Source organism: Phoca vitulina, unplaced genomic scaffold, assembly GCF_004348235.1.
Source record: "Phoca vitulina isolate PV1807 unplaced genomic scaffold, GSC_HSeal_1.0 scaffold52, whole genome shotgun sequence".
In the NCBI taxonomy this organism is placed as follows: Eukaryota; Metazoa; Chordata; class Mammalia; order Carnivora; family Phocidae; genus Phoca; species Phoca vitulina.
Window position 1 is genome coordinate 3,528,131 of NW_022589755.1, and position 17,311 is coordinate 3,545,441.

Here is a 17,311-nt window from a genome sequence, read left to right on the forward strand (position 1 = left end):
AGATATAAAATGCATGGAGCTTTCTTTGGTATTTATTCAGCTTACAGTAGTTCATGAAATCTATTAATAATGGGAATGTTTCCATTATTGATTCTTAAGGAAAACCTAAATAACATCTATATAATGGAATAAAAGGAGTGTATATCAAATTAGAAAACACAGAAAATGAAGATTAAAATAATCTCATGGGGTGCCGGACTGGCTCCAGTCAGCAGAGCATGTGACTCTTAACCTCAGGGATGTGAGTTCCAGCCCCACGTTGGGCATGGAGCCTACTTTAAAAAAAATTAAAATAATCTCACACCATACAAATAACATCTTTTTAAAGAAAGACGCACTTTGTAGATATTTCATTTTGCAGCAACTTCAAACCTACACATGGTTTCCAAGTACAACATGAAAGCTTTCTGATTTGCAAACCAATCAAGAGTGCATAATAGTGATGCTCCCAACATTCAAACCGTTGTGTGATCCTGTGTGATCTATGAATACAGCATTCTCCTCTATGACCACGGGACACCTCGGAGTCAGGACTAGACACTGATCCACGACTGCCTTCTAGTACTCAGAGCTCGTCTGAATTCTGCCAATTGCTTCAGGACCTCCTTTTGCAGCAAGATGACCCAGTTCAGGGTTTCGTGTTGCATTTAGCAGCCATGTTTCATCTTCTTCACTCTTGAATGGTTTTCCCTTGATTTTCAGGACCTGAGATTACAGGCCAGTTACTTTGCAGAACAGGTCTCAGGTCGGTTAGTTTCCTTTCTCCTCACATTTAGATTCAGGTTATCTGTGAATCTTCAATAGGACCTTCACAAACATGATCTTGGGTTCTCACTACCTCCTAGCAAGTGGCACACCATTTTGACTTGTCTTGTTAGATCGATGTTTAACACTTCACTTTCCCTAAAGATTTCCTAAAAAAATCCTCTCAGAGCATGTGATTATCTACAAAGATTTGTGCAGACCTGCAGAGGGGACACCACACTCCCTGCTGCACTGACCCGGCAGAATATTCCAATGGCTCAGAGCCCATCCCCCAGGAGCTGCCAAAGGTAAGCCCTGAGGGGAAGACAGGCTTTTCTTAGTAATATGCGGTGTTTGAGCAAGGCAGGCCAGCTGAGTTCACCCTTCCCTGCACACTTTCCTGCATTCTAGTCATTAGAAACAAACCACTAAAAAATGGCCCATGTTCAAGGAGAGGAGATTTTGACTCTAACTTTTGATGTGATGAATAGAAAAGAATATATGGACATGTTTAAACTACTGTAAGTCCAAGGTAACCACTGCAGGCTCCAAGCTCCTAAATACGTATTAAACTAGCATCTAGAGCTCTCACTTGGGAGAGACACAAACCTTCCTCCTTTTGCTTTCCTTCCTTCTTGCTTTTTAACAGTGCATATACCTATTTTGGTAAATGCTCCATGTGTCCTTGAAAATAATATACATTCTGTAATTGCTGGGTGTAGCAGGATTCCAAAAATATTAATTAGGTCAAATTGGTTAATCACGTTGTTCCAACTTCTTTAACCTGATATTTTTGTTTGTTTCATCAATAACTATGTAGATAAAAACCTTCCAAGACGGAAGACCCTTGTGTGTGTGTGTTTGGGCAGACGGGTGGCAGTGTTTCACGGACTTTTTAAGGATGTTGATGAATGTCTCACTATAGCCATTCAAAAACTTATTCAGCAGTGCTGATGACCTCATTTCATCCTGGTGCCCAGCATCTTTCCCACTAACTAGGGAATGGGCAATACTCTTGATATCAACCTGATTCTGTCTCCTCAAAGAGAATCCTCTGGTCCCTGAGGGCTTTTCTAAGTTAAAATTGGGACCTGTGGTTGAGTGTGTTCAGATGAGGATTTTGACAAAAGAAGTGGTTGCTTGTGGGGCTGTTCATGCACACACCTGGTTCTCACTACAGGGATGTGGGTAAGTCACGAAACCCACGAGTCACAGGAGAGGACGGAAGGGGAGGGTTGGCCAGAGATGCCACCGGGGGGGGGGGCTCTCCTCCCTCCCATGCTTGCAACACTGAAGCAGGGCCCCTAGAGCAGGCTGCAGGGCCAGTATGATCCCTGCGTTCCTCTCCCTTGTCTGCTTTGGTAAGTTCCTTGGACTGCATATACTGGGTTTCGAGACGGGGTGGACTGAGTGAGAGACTTAGGGAAGGTAATGAAGTGGGAAGGGAGTACCATCTGCTTGTCTTCATTCACAGCTCACAGGTGTCAGGGCCCCGCTGGCAGCTCCAGACAGGCTTCCTCTAACAAGTGATGTCAACGTTTAAAATTTTACCTTCTGGGGGCGCCTGGGTGGCTCAGTCGTTAGGCGTCTGCCTTCGGCTCAGGTCATGATCCTGGAGTCCTGGGATCGAGCCCCGCATTGGGCTCCCTGCTCGGCAGGAAGCCTGCTTCTCCCTCTCCTACTCCCCCTGCTTGTGTTCCTGCTCTCGCCCTCTCTCTCTCTGTCAAATAAATAAATAAAATCTTTAAAAAAAATAAAAATAAAATAAAATAAAATAAAATAAAATTTTACCTTCTGTATCCATGACTGTGCTCTGCGCCCACATTCCCTCTACTTAACGTTTTAGTTTTAGCGACTCGGTATTTTCTATTGGAGGATGAACACTTTCAAGCAATACTTTCAACAATAATCCAGATTCACTTACTAAGAATGGAAGGTTTCTGTAAGTGTATGCAGGAGGAGAAAGAAGAAAATGTTAGGATTTCTAGCCATGTGCAGTTGCTGGTCAAGTTTCTGAGCCCAAGATGGCTCACCTCTTGTTAGAAGGGTGATTAGCAAGACACAGAGGTGCCCATCCCTACCTGAGCCTTTATCCTCGCTGTGATAAAAGGGCTTAACATGACTGGAAGTTACTGAAGTAACTTTCTGAAGCCGTGATCAGTACTATAGAATGCTAGTCACTGAATCCCCTAAAATCATCCCACAGAGCACCTATGGTTCCTAGCTCATGCTGTGGGAAATACCACTCTAAGCAATGCAAAGTATCCTTTGTGATGGGAACTAGGCCCGCAGAAATAGATGAGGTCCCTGAGACCAAAAGCTGAGGGTTCCTGCTCATGGCCACACAGAAAAGGAGCAGAAAAGTCAGCATTCAAACCCAGGCCTCTCTGGCTCCAAAATCACTGCTGTTTCTGCCCAGTCATAACGGGATATTAAGAGGAATGTGTGCATGGGGTCTTCAGAGTATAAATGTCCTCAGGGGGAGTGTCAGACACAGGTTGAGGAATCTAAAGAGGTGACACAGGAGTGATTCAAACAAGTGTGGGAAGGAAGTGCATCTCAGGATGTCTGTTTGTAGGCACCACGAAAGCCTGGTGTCCACAAGGGGAGTGGGCATGGTCTCCAGGCAGTGGCCGCCATGGCCTAGCTCTGTCTTCACCACATTCCTCTGATTCCAATACTCTAGACTAGATCTAAAAGCGTCATCTTGGGATGGTGAAGGGGTCCACATCGTAAGCCGCCCACCTGCGTTTCCAGGAGAGGAGTGAATCAGGTGTGTGTTCTGGGCTTCCATTCCTACACATGCTGGTTGACTGCATTTGAAATACATCACATGGTGCTGGGGCTTGACTTCCTTATTCATACAATGAGGATAATTATGACCATCTGCAGGGCCATCACAGTGACTAGAGACTGTGTATGCATAGGAAGATTACTGTTATTTCCATGGGGGAATGAATCCTTCCATCATCCCCACCTCCCTGGCTCAGGTGCTATTTCTGCTGGAAATCGCTCACAGAGAAGTCTCCATCATCTGTCACTGAAGAATGCAGGTCCCTGCTCTCTTCTGTCCTTGACAGAATGTGTGCCCCTGTTATCAGGCTCCGAGGCACCCACCCCTTGTGAAATGAGACTTCTGAGAATGGTCTCCTCTTATCACTGTATAGGTGATGTGCAGAGTTGACACGAGATGCCAGTTAGATAAGAAGCCAGGTGGTCAAGTGTGTATCCAGTCAACATGTTCTTCCAACCATGTTGGGTGAAGCCCTCAAGCCTCAGAGGGATACCCCACTTGGGAGGCAGTAGAGGGTCCCAGTTCCCCGCCCCCAGCAGTCTCTGCAGGGGTGAGTGATGGCGGGTGTTGCAAAGGCAGGAGCTGAAGAGGTCTGGATGTTTCAGAACCCTGTGTGATCATCAGTCAGGAGACGGCAGGGCGAGGGTACCGAGTTCCAATGGGAGTCGCTTAGGACCTGCTTCATGATGCTGAGAATCTTTTCTTAACCGAGATGAACTGGACTCTCACTCCTTAATCCCTCCTCTGCCCTGATTCTCCACCAGCTCTGGGCAAACTGCAGCCTGCACATTCTCTAAGCCTTCACACTCCTGTCCACAGAGATCCCATTCACACCGCCCTGTCCGCTCCCTTTGCTCCGTGTGTGGTGTGAATCCTCCACCTTTACGCAGAGTTACACAACAGCCGAAACGGCGCACATCCTGCCCACCCAGCATGGTCATTACAACGGGGAAGGGTCCGCCGGGGGGCTCCACCTGTCGGCAGGGACTGGGCAGGAGGGACAAGGGTCCAGGCCCCAGGGCTTTAGTGCACAGAGACCAGGCTCTGTCCAGTTGGGGGTCTTGCTTCTTGCTGAACGTCTGTCTTCTCCATCCGTGCTTTCTGGAGTTCACGGAGTTGCGAACACGTCTTCTCTTGAATGCTGTGGCGCTTCCTCAAAATCGTTACTTTAAATTCTTTCTCTGGTAACTTAGAGTGCTCTGCTTCTCTGGAGTCCCTTCCTGGCGAACAGCTGTGTTCCCTGATGGTGCTGTCTGCCTTGCTTTTTCACACTGCTAGTGGTGCACATTTGAGGGAGCGGTCGCCTCTCCCGGCCTCTCAGGTCTGGCTCGGGCGGAGGCTTTCCTCGAGGGCGACTGCCCTAGTGCCTGAGGTGTGGGCCAGTGCAGGCCTCCCCCGGGACCGGGTCTCAGGAGCGCAGCCGGGTAGGGGGACGCAGCAGCGGCACAGGCCCTGGGATGACAGGGCACGGCAGCAACTGGGGCTCCTGGGGCAGGTCCCACGGCAGTGACAGCTCCGGTCCCAGGGAGCCCCAGTGGCTGGGACTGTGGGCCACTGTCAGCTGGGGTCAGCGTCGGGTGAATACCGTGGGGCTCTTGGGGTGAGGCTTGCTGGGGTTCTCCTGCCCTCCCTTCCCCCACGCGGTACAAGCCCTCCGAGGGGATCTCCCCCCCGCGCCCAGCTGCTCTGGCCTGGGAGTTGCAGGGCTGCAGGTCAAAGGCTGACCTCGCTTCCCTACGTGGCCACACCTGCTTTTTGAGCTCTCAGCATCTCTGCTGCCTCTTCGCTGCAGTCCAGAGATTCCCCGGAGCTATTTCCACCCGTTGGTAGCTGTGCTTTCAATTTGTTCTTGTTTTTGTGGGGGACCCGAGCACCGGGGCCCCTGCAGCCCACCATCTTGCTGATGTCACCATCTGCGCTGGGAGCCTCCACAGTGCCCCGGGGAGCCCAATGCGTAGCCAGTGTTGGAGTCTGCTACAAACACAGCCGTTGTGTGGGACAGGGGAGAAACATGGTCTGTTCCCGAGATCTGTTTTAGGGCGCTGTGCAGTGCGCTCTGTCCTGCTTGGAGAAATAAGGGATGAAAATACATAACGGAAAAGATGGGCTCAGAAACGTTTTAGCACAAAAGGCTGAGGCTGTCCTCACGAGCTCCTTCCCACAAAAGGGCGCGCTGCACCGTCCAGCCACACGGACGTGGGTGAGGACGGCGTCATCCCAGGGGCCGGAGGGAGGAATGATGGCAGGTGTCGGAAGTTTGCACTGTTTGAATGAACGGACCATCTACTGTGTGGAGACTTCCAGACGGTGCCAAGAATACAACGGGATGAACGGACATCGGTCATCTCCAAAAAAAAAGAATCACAATTTAGTGGAGGACCCAGCATCAGTCAGGTTCGTAAATGGAGTCAGTATCTATCTGGAAAGGCCTGTCCTTTTCTGGCCCTTGAGGATTAAGATAGGACTTAAACAGCCCTATGAGTTTGCATTTTTTACCCTCCTTATAAAATCTGAGCTGTGCTTACACAGGCATCTCGTCAGCCGGTCAGTGTGCGTTCACTGAGGTCCTACTACGCGCCAAGACCTGTGCAGACGCTGGGCACGCTGAGGCGAAGAACACAGAGTCCCTGCCTTCTAGCTGCTCCCAAGTAGTGACATGTTGTCTCCCGTGGCATGAGCTGCAGACTTTATAAACTCGGAGACTGTATGACCCAATCGTTTCTTTCTTAATTCACGCCCCCCAGAGCACCAAGCAGCCTTCACTATGGGGGATGCTCTTATCACAGAGGAGACTGTCTGCGGGGGGGCCAGGCCCACTCACGGTCTGGTGATCCTCAGGACTTAAACTGGCAGCAATGCTAGTCCAGGCTCACCAATCTCCTGCATGGTCCTGCCTTCCTCCCTGGGGGACGGGGAATCAAGGAAAGAGAACACAGACTCTAGTAGCAAATGCTAAGAATAAGGGTGGTTTGGACAGAGGATGTGAATGGAAGGGTTTGTGGACATCTGTGGAACCAGGCCAGGTCCTGGGGCCGTGGGAGGAGTGAGCCGCACAGGAGACCTTCTGGGAGAGTGGGGAAGGAGCCCAGAGCAGAGCTGCAGCCACAGTCCAGTGTGCGGAAATGAGAAGCCCCAGATGCATGACCTCCAGGGTCCCTGCTCAGCAGCAGCCCCCGGGGAGGGCCCCTCAGGACAGGGCTCCAGGTGGATGCTCATGTCACATGGATGGTTCTCTTCGCAGGGCTGTGTGCTGGCCAAGGAAGCAGGGGTACCAACGGTGAGTGATTCTTGGTGATACCCTCTTCACCTTTGTTCTGCAGCCCTGATTCTTCTTCTCCGGGTCTCGTCAAGGGGCAGAGGCTTCTTCTTCCCATTTTCTTTTTAAAGAATTTATTTATTTATTTATTTGAGGGAGAGAGCACAAGCAGGAGGCAGGGGCAAAGGGAGAAACAGACCCCCAGCTGAGCAGGGAGCCTGATGTGGGGCTCGATCCCAGGACCCTGGGATCATGACCTGAGCCAAAGGCAGACGCTTGACCGACTGAGCCACCCAGGCGCCCCCATGTTTTCTTTCTGGATGTAACGGTCATATAACATCGTATTAGTCTCAGGTGCATAACGGATTCAAAGTTTGTATATATTGGGAAATGATCACCACAATAAATGTAGTCAACCTACATACCACACAGTTAACAATTTTTTGGTTGTTTTTTCTGGTTATGAGAACTTTTAAGATCTACTCTCTCAGCAGCTTTCCAATAAGCACTACGGCATTGCGAACTATAGTCCCGGTGCTGCATGTTGCATCCCCAGGACTAACTTCGTAACTGGAGATTTGGACCTTTTGACCCACTTCACCCATTTCACGCTGGCAACCATCAGTCTGTTCTCTGTATCTACGATTTCTTTCCTTCTTTTTTCCTTTTTAGATTCCACGTACAAATGACATCATACAGTGTTTGTCTTCCCCCGTCTGATTTATCTCACTTAACAATACGTCCAGATCTATCCATGCTGACACAAGTGGCGATATTTCCTTCTTTCTGTGGGTGAATAATATTCCGCTATACACACACACACACCAAATTTTCTTTATCCATTCGCTCATCACTGGACATGTTTTGGCTGTTGTAAATAACGCTGCAGAGGACATGCGGTGCAGATAATTTTACGAGACGGTGTCTTCATTTCATTCAGCTGTATGCGCAGAAGTGGGGTCGCTGCATCGAAGGGTAGATCTACTTTTCGTTTTCTGAGGAACCGCCCTACTGTTCTCTGTAGCTGCTGCCCCTACTTACATTCCCAGCAACAGTGCACAGGGTTCCCTGTTCTCCTCCTTCTCGCCGACACCTGTCGTCTCTCGTTTTCTGGATGAGTGCCATTCTGACAGGTGTGAGGTGACATCTCATCAAAGGGCCCCCTGAGAACTGGCGAGCTCATCAAATCCAGCCCCGGGCTCTACTTCTTTTCGGGGATACTCCCCAAGCCTTTCCTCAGAGCCTCACCCAGCTTTTTGGTTCCTGCCAAGAGTAACATGACCCTAAGATGCTGGACTCCTGTCAGGAATGTAGAGTTTACTTTCAGCAAGGGAAGAATCCTGCTACCCTCAAAGTCCATGGTGTCCGTGGATCATTCAGGAAGAGTGGCTGAAGTCCCCCTCGTTAACCTGAGTCGGCAAGACTCGGGGAAATATACCTGCAAATATTGCCGGACAGAGGCCCCCCGCCAGTGTTCCCCAGCCAGAGATGTCCTTCTCGTGGTTACAGGTGAGAAGGAAGTGTCCCAGAAAGAGTCTGGCTTGACCCATCTGCCCCCACCCCCAGCATAAGAGGATGAAGAGGGACTCAGAGGAGAGGACAGGAAGTGGTCTCTGCTCCCACAGAGGGGCCTGAGGACAGTAGGAGCAGTCTGATTTGGAGACTAATGAAAGTGAAATTCTGATCCTCGACAAGACTTTGCCCACAGCTGGGCAAAGGTGTGTCTGGTATCCTTGGTCCCATGCTCCCTGGAAAGACCTTTGAGGACACCAGGGATGAGGGGGACCCTGAGCTTCTCCCCATTATTTCTGACCCTCTTTCTCCTCCAGGAAGCTTACCTAAACCAAACTTCCTCAATCGGAAGAGGCTTACGGTGACACCAGGAGAGAACGTGACTCTTCAGTGCCAGAAGACAGACCTCGAGATTGCATTTATCGTGTGGGCTCTGCTGAAGCGGGGAATTCCTGAGCCTATTGACGTCCCAGGGACCATCAGGGAACGTGGCTCACCTCGCCTTCGGAGAGTCAGGGACGGTGGCAGTTACAGATGTGTATACTACCAAACCGAGGCTCCTTCCTGGGCCTCACGGCCCAGCAACAGCTAGAACTGTGGGTGACAGGTAAAGATTGGGACGATTTTATAATAAAATAACCCTAACCCCTCGCTGTCATGCCTTGCATCCTTGGAGTGTTCATTTCACTTACTCGCAAACATATACACCGATGTAAGCAAACACAGTCGAATACAGTGCTGCTGTGCTCGTTTCAAACATTTAGCTTCTAGATGACTGAAGGACAGGAAAAAGGAAACTTCTTATTTTCACCTGCACTTATTCCTTCTATGATACTTCGCCTCTCTCCACGCGGATCTGAGTTTCTGATCCACATCACCTCCCCTCTCGCTAAAGAACTTCTGGTCACATTCCATGCAAGGCATGTGTACTGGCAACAAATGCCCTCGGTTTTTGTTTGTCAGAGGAAGGCTCTATTTCTTCACTTTTGAAGGATAGTATCTCAGGGCCCAGGATGTTAGGTCGGTGGTTTTTTTCTCTCAACACGTTGATACTTTACTCCACTCTCATCCCACATCGTATCCAGAAAGTCGGATACAATTCTTACCATTGCTCCTCTGCAGCTGAGGTGTTTTCTCCTCTGGTTTCCTTCGGGAGTTTCTTAACCTCTGCCTTTCTAGTTTGAAAAGGATACGCATAGAGGTAGGGTTCTTGTTTTGTTTTGTTTTTTGCTTCATTTCTGATGCTTATCCTGCTTGCTGTTCTCTGTTTCCGGGATCTGTGGTTTTGTGTCTGAAATTTGGAGAAAATTCTCAGTTGCTATTTCTCATATTTCTTGTTTCTCTCTCTCTCTCTCTCTCCTCCTGTTGATCCCATGACGCACGGGTTACACCTTGGTCCACAGCCCTTGGACACTCCCTTCTGTGTTCTTCCAGCCTGTTTCTGTTTGCTGCTTGGTTTCGGAGGCTTCTGCTGGTGAATCCTCAGGCACCAAGCTCACTCCCTCAGCCACACCCAGTCCACCCACAAGCCCATCGAAAGGCGTTCTTCATTCCTGTCACAGGGTTTCTGGTCTCTGGAGCTTCTTTTTGAGTCTTTCTTCGGATTTCCACCTCCCTGCTCACATCGCCCATCTGTTCTCGCATGCTGCCTACTCTGCCTGCGAGAGCCCTTAGCATATGAGTCACCGTGGCTTAAGTTCCTGAGATGATCATTCCAGCATTTCTGCCATAGCTGCATCTGGTTCTGCTGCTGCTATGTCTCTTCAAACTGTTTTTGCTTGGGGTTTTTTTTTTTGGCTTTTAGTACACCCTGTCCTTTGTTCTTGATGGCCAGCCATGATGCGCCGGGCAAAGGAACTGCTGGAGACTGGCCTTTAGTGACTTGGTAGGATCTTTCCTAGGATTAGGACTCCGACTTGCACAGAGCCTGTGCCCCTGGGGTGTGACCCTCACAGGGTTTCTCAGTCCCCCTGCTATGGTGGGACAGGGTGGCCAGAGCTGGCTGGGGTTGGGTGCTTCTCTTCTTCCAGGTCAGTTAAGCTCTGACAAAACCCCAGGAGGTTAGGCCCAGTGAGCTGGTTTCCCCTGGCCTTGTTAAGAAGAACACAGTGCTCTGCTGTATTTCAAAGTGGGTTTCCCCCTCTCCCTGCCAGAAGCAGGAGGGGGTTTTTCTTGGCTCTTCACTAGGAGAACCTGGTAGAACTCCAGGAGGTGAAACTCCCAGACCCCATGACCGGGAGCCCGTGACCAGCTCCCCGGAGTTCCTAACTCCCAGGTTTGTCCAAGCCGAGCATCCGGACCTGGCTCTGGTCCCCAGGGAGGTTTCGGCTTGTGGGTTTTTGCTCGGCAAACTCTGATTCTCGGGACTCACGGGTTGGCCTCTCCAGTCGCGGGGCGGAGGGCTGCTCTGTGACCTCACTGCCATTTCAGATCTCACAAGACTTACAGACCTTTCAGTTTGTCCTGCTTTTCCTCACTGTTACTGTGGAGTAGTGACTTCCATGGGCAACCAGAAAGTGGAAGCCAAGATCTCGGTCCTCTCGATCTGGGGAAATCCTTGGATCAGGGACTCCGTCTTGCTCAGGGACCAGGGACTCTGTCATCAGACAGCCCGTGTGCAAGTGTATTCTCTCTACAGAGCTGTCATTCTCAGTGTCACGGTGGGAGAACCGAGCCCCTGGGAGCCAGCACAAGCCAAGAACCACGTGGGAAGGGACCCTCGCATACAGAGTGTGATACAGGACGGCGACTTTCTCCCCCACAAACCTAACCTGTGACGAGCAGCAATCTCTGCCTTTGGGGGTTTTAAGACTTCCCCTCTTTCCCCATCCATTCTCCTCCTTGCGTTATTTCTTCTTTGTCACGATGCATCGCATGTGTATACTTCTCCCTTGGCCCTCACCAATGTGCATTTATATATTTTTAGTTGGTTAGGAATTTTAAGAAACCATCATCCTAGGCAATGGGATACAGTGCATTCTGTGTCCTGGCGCTTCCGCTTCTGCTCTCTGACAGCTCAGGATGGTAAGCTCACTGACCAGGACACACAAATGGGCTCTGACTTCTGACCGAGTAGGAGGGAGGGTGCTCTGTGGCCAGTGCTGAACGCTTGTCTCTTTCAATTTCCTCAAATGGGGCACCAGGAAATCACACCAAGATTAACCACCTCCGACTGGGTCTGGCGGCCCCCCTTCTGATTATCGTGGGGGCTGTCCTGGCTGAAGCCTGGCAGAGCCGCAAGGAGTCTCTGCATGGACCCAAGTAAACAACTGAGCACCCTTCTTTTTCATGGGCTGTCCTAGTGATAGGGGGCATGTCAACACCAAACTTGCCTTGTGGGGACCTCCTATGTTTCTCAATGTGGCTTATTGGTATTTCTGGTGGGATATTTCTTACCATGTAGGACTGTCTGGTTCATTGCAAGAACATTCAGCATCTTCCTTATCTCTCGTTAAATCAGAAGAAGCCCTAATCACTGTGTAGACATACTAACTAACACTCCCATGCCCTTTCAACATCCCCAGATACGGAGGAAGGGGGGGAGAGTTCCACTGGTGGAGACCTGTGTTTGGAGGCCAGGAGAAATCATATCTTCCTTTTCCTCCCTCACCTGACCTCTCTCTCGGTTCTTCTCCACCTACAGGTCCCACAGCTCCTGAGGGGAATGATGACTGTTGATGAAGTTGGACCCACTGACCCTGAACAGTTTCCAATGGATCGTGCATTCTCACCTCTGCTGAGAGCCCCTCCCGGACAAGATGATGGTTTCCTCTTCTGTACTCCTCACCTGCAGCAGAGAACAGGACGGGGCATAAAAATCCACCCAACAAATGATTATGCCACTCTGAACACTCTAAATTTGGTTACACCAATATGACATGTCACTTAGGTCACACCCCAAATTTCCATACATGGATGAACCTCTTTCTGGGATCATTACTCTAGTTATTTGGTGTGTCTTTATTTTGCATTTTCCTCATAGCTAATAATATTGAGTGTCTTCCCACATACTATTGGCCTTTTTAAAAATTTTTTATCAAAATACAATCAAATGGGGCGCCTGGGTGGCTCAGTTGTTAAGCATCTACCTTAGGCTCAGGTCATGATCCCCCCAGGGTCCTGGGATCCAGCCCCACATCGGGCTCCCTGCTCCGCGGGAAGCCTGCTTCCCCCTCTCCCCCTCCCCCTGCTTGCGTTCCCTCTGTCTCTCTGTCAAATAAATAAAATCTTTAAAAAAAAATACAATCAGGGGCGCCTGGGTGGCTCAGATGGTTAAGCGTCTGCCTTCGGCTCAGGTCATGATCCCAGGGTCCTGGGATCAAGCCCTGCATCGGGCTCCTGGCTCAGCGGGGAGCCTGCTTCTCCCTCTCCCTCTGCCTCTCTCCCTGCTCATGCTCTCTCTCTCCCTCTCTGTATCTCAAATGAATAAATAAATCTTTAAAAAAAAATACAATCAACATATAATGTTGTATTAGTTTTAGGCACACAACATATTGATTCAACGATTCTACACGTTACTTGATGCTCACCATGGTAAGCACAGTCACCATCTGTCACTATATGACGTTTATTTTAATTCCTGATAAAGTATCTGATTAAATATTTGCCCATTTTTATTTTTTTAAAGATTTCATTTATTTATTTGACAGAGAGAGACACAGCAAGAGAGGGAACACAAGCAGGGGGAGTGGGAGAGGGAGAAGCAGACTCCCCACTGAGCAGGGAGCCCGATGCGGGGCTCGATCCCAGGACCCTGGGACCATGACCTGAGCCAAAGGCAGACGCTTAATGACTGAGCCACCCAGGCACCCCTATTTGCCCATTTTTAATTGGGTTATTTGTCTTCTTAATACTGAATTGCAAGAATATATACAGGGGCACCTGGGTGGCTCAGATGGAAAAGCATCTGCCTTCAGCTCGGGTCATGATCCCAGGGTCCTGGGATCGAGTCCCACAACCGGCTCCTGGCTCAGCGGGGAGCCTGCTTCTCCCTCTGCCTCTCCCCCTGCTCGTGCTCTCTCTCTCTCTGTATCTCTGTGTCTCAAATGAATAAATAAAATCTTTAAAAATTAAAAAAAAAGAATATATACACATTCTGGTCACAAGTCTGTTAACAAACATCTGCTTTGCAAGTTTTTTCTTACAGTTTGTTGACTTGTCTTTTCATTTTTAAACCTCTCTTAAAGAGCAGAAGTTTTAAATTTTGGTTAAGCTCACCAATTATGAATTATTTTTTCTTTATGGCTTGAGAATTTTGTCCTAAGGAATCTCTGCTTAACTCAAGGTCACAAAGATCTTTTTCCTATGTTTTCTTATGTAACTATTATAGCTTTAGATTTTACATTTAGGTCTTAATCTTTTTTTTCCTAAACATTTTATTTTTACTTATTTGAGAGAGAAAAAAGCACATGCATGCACAGAAGCCAAAGGGTAACCAAGAGTAAGAACACTTCCCAAAAGTTCGCACGTAGAAACCTTAAGCTCCAATGTGATGGTGTTGGGAGGTGGGGCCTTTGAGAGAGAATTAGGTCATAAGGATGCAGTCTTCATGAATGGGATTGGTCTCTTCTTATAAGAGACACAAGAAAGATGATCTCTCTTCACCATGTGAGGATACAGGGGAAAAGGCAGCAGTCTGTAAACTGGGAAGAATGCACTTGCTAAGAATCCAAACATGTTAGCACCCTGGTCTCTGACTTCTAGCCTCCAGAACTGTGGGAATAAACATTTGCTAGTGTAGCCACCTGGTCTATGGTCTTCTGTTAGAGCAGCCTGAGCTGACGAAGACACCTACAAATGCACTTGCATGTGGGACAAGGGAAGAGTGCATGTCTTTCCCTTTCTGGAATATCCACTTGGATTTTGAGGTATGTTTTAGGACACCAAGCAGGGAGCCTTGTCCTGCTTGGAGTATCAGGGAATGAAAAGGGACGATGGAAAAGAGCGGTTCAAAAACTTTTCAATGCCAGGGCTAAGACTGTCACATGTATTTCTCTGCGAGGAAAAGGTTTTCTCCATCTCCGAGCCAGCCCTTCTCCCCTCAAGTGGGTGTGGGTGACCACGGGGTGGTGTTTCAAGTGGCATTCACTGGGTGGGAGGAAGACGGTTAGTTACGGTGACTTTGCATCTTTGCACATTCTTGAAAAAAATCTCTGTGAGTCGTGCTTATACCGGGCATCTTGTCAGTCAGCCATCGTGTGTTCGTTGAGGCCCTACTGTGTGCCAGGATCCACGTACACAGACAGATGCCGAGGCTGACAGCACAGGTCCCGGCTTTCTGGGCGAGTGACATCGTGTCTCCTGTGGCATGAAGAACATACACTTCTATAAACTCGCTCGAGACTTTACAGCCGGAGGGATGTTAGCATTCTGGTGACAGGAGTCAGTCCTTTTCTCTCTCCCTTCCGAACACAACAAATCCACATCTGTAATTGAACAAAAGCACCTCTGCCCTGCTCACTAGGACACCAGAGATCCATCCTTGTGTGCACGGAAGGTGGGTGGCTGGGACCTGCAGGTGGCTGAGCGGAAGAGGGGGACAATGAAGTGAGGAGTGAAAGTCTGCAGCCTGGCTGCAGCTGGAGGGGCCCCTGCTCCTCAGCCACACCCCCATTTTGGAGGCGAGACCTCCAAGACCGAACAGATAGAACTGAAGGAACAGTCTCCCACTGTCTGCCCAGAGGGAGCTCCGGGATCACCCCTTCGAGGACTCCCTACAGCAGGGACACACCCGAAGCAGCAGTGCTAAGCACGCACCTCCCCCCACTCTGAGCCACCCCACCTTCTCCCCAACCTGCTTCCTCACAGGCTCCCAAGCTTAGCTGGGAGGCAGCTGTGGCAAGAGAAACCAAGACTTGCGCCCTAGCGCCACCTGCTGGAACACAGAAGAAAGGCTCCTAGTGACCTACCCGTTGAACCATTAGATCAGATCAAAGTGAACAAAACCTTACCCAAGTAAGAATGCGCTCACTACTTCAAGTGCAGGGGCAGGGATACTTCTCATCAAACACTATGAAGAATCACGGCAGCACAGCATCACAAAAAGCAAATGACAATTTTCCAGTAACCAACCAAACCCAAAGACGCAATACTGTGATCTGATAAAGAATTCAAAAGAGGTGAGGTGGGGTGCCTAGGTGGCACAGGTGGTTAAGCGTCCAACTCTTTTTTTAAAAAAAGATTTTATTTATTTGACAGACACAGCGAGAGAGGGAACACAAGCAGGGGGAGTGGGAGAGGGAGAAGCAGGCTTCCCATTGAGCAGGGAGCCCGATGCGGGGCTCGATCCCAGGACCCTGGGATCATGACCTGAGCTGAAGGCAGACGCTTAATGACTGAGCCGCCCAGGCGCCCCAAGCGTCCAACTCTTGATTTCAGCTCAGGTCATGATCTCAGGGAACTGAGATCGAGCCCCGCATCTGGCTCTGTGCTGGGCGTGGAGCCTGGTTAAGATTCTCCCACCTTCTCCCTCTGCCCCTTTCCTCCCCACCCCTCCAGCCCTGCTCTCGTGCGAAAGAAACAAAGAAACAAAGAAAGAAAGAAAGAAAGAAAAGAAAAAAGAAAAGAAAGAAAAGGAAAGGAAAGGAAAGAAAAGAAAAGAAAAGAAAAAGCTGGGGCACATGGCTGGCTCAGTGGGTGAAGCGTGCAACTCGACCTTGGGGTTGTGCTTTCGAGCCCCATGTGGGGTGAAGCCTACTTAAAAATAAAATCTTAAAAAAAAAAAGAATTCAAAAGAGCTGCTATGAGGAAATTCAGTGAGCTACAAGAAAACTCAGAAAGTCAGTACAACGAACTCAGGAATAAAATTAATGAACAGAAGGAATATCTTACCAAAGAGATTGAAATTATAAAAAAGAGCCAAATGGAAATTCTGGAGCTGAAGAACTCAATAAATGAGATGGATAATACATTAGAAAGCACTGGAAATAGAGCAGATCACCTGGAAGAGAAAATAGGTGAGCCTGAATATAGGGATCTAGAAATGATTCAGGTGGAAGATGAGAGAGAACTAAGATTTTTACTTTTATTCTTTTTAAGATTTTATTTATTTATTTGACAGAGAGAGAGAAAGAGCGCACACACCAACAGGGGGAGTGGGAAGCAGTGGGAGGCAGAGGGAGAGGGAGAAGCAGGCTTCCTGCTGAGACGGGAGCCAGATGCGGGGCTCCACCCCAGGACCCTGAAATCATGACCTGAGCTGAAGGCAGATGCTTAACCATCTGAGCTACCCAGGCGCCCCAAGAACTAAGATTTTTAAAGCAAATAAACCCTACAGGAGGGGTGCCTGGCCGGCTCAGTCGGTGGATCATGTGGCTCTTGATCTCGGGATTGTGGTTTTGAGTCCCACACTGGGTTTAGAGATTACTTAAAAAAAATAAAACCTTAAAAACAAAACAAAACAAAAAAACCCTACAAGAACAATCAGGCTCCATTAGAGGAAAAAGCACAAGATCAAGGGTATACCAGAAGGAGAAGAGAGGGAGAGGGAAGGGGAGCCTGTATTTAAAGAAACAAAAGCTAAGAATTCCCCAATCCTGGGGTAGAAACTAGACACAAAAGTCCACGAAGCAGGGACACCTAGGTGGCTCAGTTGGTTAAGAGTCTGCCTTCGGCTCAGGTCATGATTCCAGTGTCCTGGGATCTAGTCCGGCATTGGGGCCCCTTCCCGGGGGGGGGCCCCGCTCCCCCCCTCCCCCCCCCCCCCCCCCCGCCGTTTGTGCTCAGGCTCTCTGACAAAAATAAATAAATAAATAAACAAACAAACCTACAAAGCTAACAGAACACCTTACTATCTCGAGACAAAAGACCTTCTCTAGGGCGCCTGGGTGGCTCAGTTGGTTAAGCGACTGCCTTAGGCTCAGGTCATGATCCTGGAGTCCCGGGATCGAGTCCCGCATCGGGCTCCCTGCTCAGCAGGGAGTCTGCTTCTCCCTCTGACCCTCCTCCCTCTCGTGCTCTCTCTCATTCTCTCTCTCGAAAATAAAAAAAAAAAAAAGACCTTCTCT

The 17,311-nt window shown here is 49.2% G+C and overlaps 1 long non-coding RNA gene across 1 annotated transcript in view; it reads right to left on the bottom strand.

Annotated features, from left to right (window-relative positions):
- The window catches only part of LOC116622383, a 32,673-nt gene that overhangs the window by 12,603 nt on the left and 2,759 nt on the right, over positions 1-17,311 (bottom strand). The window contains exon 2 of the long non-coding RNA XR_004297562.1: positions 12,038-12,093. This is a non-coding gene — a long non-coding RNA (uncharacterized LOC116622383). The remainder of the gene's footprint in view (positions 1-12,037; positions 12,094-17,311) is intronic.